The sequence below is a fragment of the Frieseomelitta varia genome, unplaced genomic scaffold, assembly GCF_011392965.1.
Source record: "Frieseomelitta varia isolate USP_RPSP 00005682 unplaced genomic scaffold, Fvar_1.2 scaffold_661, whole genome shotgun sequence".
Lineage (NCBI taxonomy): Eukaryota > Metazoa > Arthropoda > Insecta > Hymenoptera > Apidae > Frieseomelitta > Frieseomelitta varia.
Genome location: NW_025110436.1, coordinates 46,691 through 51,767, shown reverse-complemented (window position 1 = coordinate 51,767; position 5,077 = coordinate 46,691).

Sequence of the window (5,077 nt, the reverse complement as noted above, 5' to 3'; positions counted from 1 at the left end):
AGATAAAGTTCAAGATAAAGCGCGTTACTGCTCGTTGTTATTCCAACGACACTTTAGAAACCGCCAGACATTGTTTTAATAAATTTAATTTAACTCGAGATACGAGTGAAATGTCTGATGGTTATGTAGGCTGCTGTGCAGGATAAATTAATCATTACAAATATATGAATATGTTGCAACAAAATCTATATGTTGGAAAGTAAGGATAACGAAAGTAAAAAGAATATTCCTGTTTTTTCGCAAAAATGCAATAAAAAGAGAATTCAACACAAGCTGCAAATAAAAATGTATAACAGCTAAATAATTACTATTTATATTCTTTAATTATTTACTATTATTTTAATTATATTTACTATAATTAATAATTATAGCTAAATAATTACTATTTATGTTTTTTAATTATTTACTATTTTTTCAATTATATTTACCATAGTTACTAATTATAGCTAAATAATTACTATTTGTATTTTTTAATTATTTACTATTTTTTCAATTATATTTACCATAGTTACTAATTATAGCTAAATAATTACTATTTGTATTTTTTAATTATTTACTATTTTTTCAATTATATTTACCATAGTTACTAATTATAGCTAAATAATTACTATTTGTATTTTTTAATTATTTACTATTTTTCAATTATATTTACCATAATTATGGCTAAATAATTACTATTTATATTTTTTAATTATTTACTATTTTTACAATTATATTTACCATAATTACTAATTATAGCTAAATAATTACTATTTATATTTTTTAATTATTTACTATTTTTTCAATTATATTTACCATAATTACTAATTATAGCTAAATAATTACTATTTATATTTTTTAGTTATTTACTATTTTCTTAATTATATTTACCACAATTACTAATTATTATTATTATTATAGCTAAATGATTACTATTTATATTTTTTAATTATTTACTATTTTTTCAATTATATTTACCATAATTACTAATTATAGCTACATAATTACTATTACTTATTACAGGCTATGATCAGACGAAAGAATCTCATTTAAATCTCATATTTGCAATTATTCACAAGCGTCAAAATTTGTACAAAAAGCACACGGAACGTTTCTGTCTTTCGCGAAAGTGCCAACAAGAAGAGAATTCACTCAAGCTGCAAAATGAAATAAAATTGAACAGGCATTGTACAAGCTGAGATATACATATTGGATATATCTCATCTATTTGCAATTATTTACAAATGTCTATGTCCTTGTCAAAAGTAAAGAGAACGAGACTAAAGGGAATATTCCTGTTATCTCTTTTCTTTTTTTTTTTTTTTTTTTCACAAAAACGACGACGAGAAGAGAACGACGTGTTCTCGATCCAGACCAACCTTCGAATCTCTCTTTGTTCGCCGACACTTTGCTCGTTGTCCACGGCGAGTGTAAGCTCTCGCCCACTTGGGCCGAGAAAATGGTACCTCTTTGCGCTCGGCAGCCCGGCCACGATTCAGCCACTTTGTGACCGTCGCGAAATTTTTCACGACGCGATTCGTGAGAAAAAAAAAAAAGAAAAAATAAGGAAGGAGAGATTATTTTCGACCACGGTGTCACGGACATTGCGACGACGAGAATGTCATTCGTTGCGAAAATAATCTGGCGATGAGTCGGCACGCAACGTGGAATTATTTTTCGAGGATTGAGATCTCGTGGGATTTATTAATTGCGTTGCGTTCACATCCGGTCGCGTGATCATTTAACAAGCTTCGTTGATCAAAGAATAAATAAATCGTGCTCTTGCTGACGATAATAGAGCGAAATTCTTTCAAGCTTTGAATTGACCTCTTGCGCACGCCGAGAATTTCTTGTCGGAAAATTGCAATATTTCCTCGGTTCTGCGTGTATCTAAGTGTAACCCAGGCGAAACGAGTAATAAATTCTAAGGCTAGTGACTCTAGTCACCGACGAGTTCGAGAAGAAAGCGACAAAATTATCGTGTACGTATCGGTCACTCGTTATGGTCCGCAAACCGGTTGCCACAGCGCAAGTGGGTTCATCCGCGAAAACTTCAGTTCACGTTGCGTCGATTAAACGTATATAGGTTCCTCCCTTGAAGTGAAGTAATCATCGTTCAATCATTTACCTTCCACGCCACAGTTCTTGAACATTTGCACGAACAGATCTATTCGAAGTATCAGCCGAGCGCAGCGAAACAACTCCGAAGTAGATGCGGTCCGCACCGAGTCAGACGAGATCAGGAGATGCGTTAAAAGCGGAAGCTTTTGATACACAATTTATACGAAATTAATATCTTTCTAACTGCGACACTCGATGCACTTGTTTCCCTTTCTTTCTCGCGTGTGTTTTGCTCGACAATAGATAACTATTTTTCTCACGTGTGTGTTGTTTTGTTCAATACAAGAGTACCATCTCTGCTGTTTCCTTGTTTCTCACATGTAGAGTTTATAAAATCTATATAATCAAATTTTATAAAAAGCTGATATTTCATTGACGCGGGAGTAAGTTGATAATTTCTTTTTTTTTTTTTTGTGGAGAATAAAAGAAAGACGTGAAAACACAGGGTTTTGTTTAAAAAGGAATTAAAATGACTTTGAAACGCCTCTTGTCTACAAACAAACTAATTTCACCGAATTATTTCCCTCTCGAAACGCAACAGAAGATTCGTTCGATGCATTTTTTCTTTTTTTCTTCTTCAAACACCGAATTAGATTTAGAATTAGAAGATAATTCCATTTATAGATTGAAACTTAGACACCCTGTACGTTCATACATACGTATGTGTCTGTCGTACGAATTAATGGGAGAACTTGGACAGTAAATACGTCCGGGATCGTCGAACGCGTTCTTTCAAAAATCGTTCAGCGATTATTGATTACAGTTTTCTCCTTCCTCCTGCCTCTAAGTTTCACTTTCCTTTCCCCGAGTGTTTCACGAGCCAACGTAACGTTCGATTCGTCCAATTTCCTTCTCGAATCGGATCGTCCAGCGACGACGACGATTCCGATACGGTTGCGAGTTGTCGTCTCGTTCATAAAACGAGCCGTAAATAAAGCTTATAAAGCTTCAATCTGGCGCGGCGGGATATCTCTCCAGGATGTCAAAGTTTTAAATTAAAAAAAAAAAAAAAAAAAAAACAACCTCGATGCCTTGCATCGATTTTACGGGTCGAACCGTTCGATTGCAACGATTGCCAGAGCTCTTTTCATATCTGCTCTTACTTTCCCAAGGGAGCAGTCCGATTGTTGCGTTTATCGTTCGATGAAATCTTTACGACCACATCTGCCGGCGCCGCGACTCGCAGACCGTGCCTTTCTCTTTTCAAGAAAACCTTCATTTCGGGGAAATATGGCCAAACATCGTCAAGAGTGGTTCCGACTCTTTTTCGTCTGACAATGAGACAATTGGATCGGAAGTTTTTGGCGATCGTTCAGGAATGATGTTTTGAGCAGAGACTAGGGGGGGGGGGGCGAATCAGTATTACAGATAAAATATACCGGTATTTTTTAGGTTACCATTCGATTACGTTTGATGAAACCGAAATGGTGCCAGTATGATGCTATCAAAACGATGTTAGGTCGATAGATGTATTTCGGTATAATACCGGTAAATAAAATATTAATATATTTGAAAAGGAAAAGGAGAACCAATGATCAAATGTTTTCATAAAGCTGCCGATAGTAAATTTGATGGCGCTTATACACGTATCCTTTGTTATTTTTTATACTAATTCATCGTTGTATCTCCATACAATATCAGCCACGATACTCTTACTTACTAATTTTAAAAGATGACCGACTTCTCGATACGTTTTTCCTTTTTCTCGGTGGAAAATGACTAATTGTCGTACGTCAATAAATCGAAAGAGGAGTTCAAACAACGATTAATCGTAGAATGGAAGAATATTTTGCTAAATTACTTAAAAAAAATTACTAGAAATATGCCTAAACGTCTGCGATATATTACTGAAGTTAAGGGCTACCTAACAAAATATTAATTATTGTTCATGTTAACAATTTTCAGGTTCAAATATTGTAGTTCTTCAAATGTCCGAATATTTTTTGCCACGCCACATTTCGACATGGTTCAGTTTATTGTTTGATATTGAGAAAAGTATGTGCAATAAATAAATGAAATTTACGTTACTATAAACTATAATGAATGTTCTATTATATCATTAAAAAAATTGATCCAAATTTATTATTACGTACAATCGAAATCCACAACAATATTTTGAATGGCACGATGTCCGAATATTAATAAAAGTCACAGCACGTAGAAAATGAAAAATGTGTTTTCGTCAGTAAAGCTGTACCGTAACGGTATATATTTCGGTATTTTTACCGTTGTGGACATCAAATATCGATAAAATACGCATGTAAATACCGGTATGACCGTCTTATACCGGTATTAAAACCGACCTCCCAAATGGCGGTTATATTACGATAATATGGGAGCAAATACCGGTGTAATACCTAAACCTCACAATATTTCCGTTTCAGTCTCTGGGTATAATACCTAAACCTCAAAATATTTCGGTTTTCAGTCTCTGGTTTCGAGCATCGACGATAAGATCACGTGCATTCGCTCGTGCATACGGGATTTTAGCTGGCAGCCGATTGCGGACCGTAACGAGTGACCCGAAATAACCGTATACGACAATTCGTCGCTTTCTTTTTCTTTCGAACTCGAGAAGTCGGTATGATATCAATCACCGGATAGATACCATCGAGAAGTAATAAATTTATCATTTGCTTTGCCCGGTGTTATATACTTAAATATATACTTTAGAACTGAGAAGACATTGCAAGCAAGAGGTTGAAACGAGAGATTTAAACGGAGGTCTGGTCTCTCTCTCTCTCTCTCTCTCTCTCTCTCTCTTTCTCTGTATCTCAAAGTGGCCGATTGTTCGTTTCTGACAAGAGGGTTAAATCGCATAGGTGGAACTGGATCAAATATTAATTAACAGCGAGGAAAGGTCGCGGCTGGCTCGGGGAAATCGAAATTCACTCGCCGCACGTGGCACCGACTGATTCGGGTCACGACCAAGCGGGGCCAATTTAATCAAATAATCGCCGCTCTTTCTTCCCCGAGA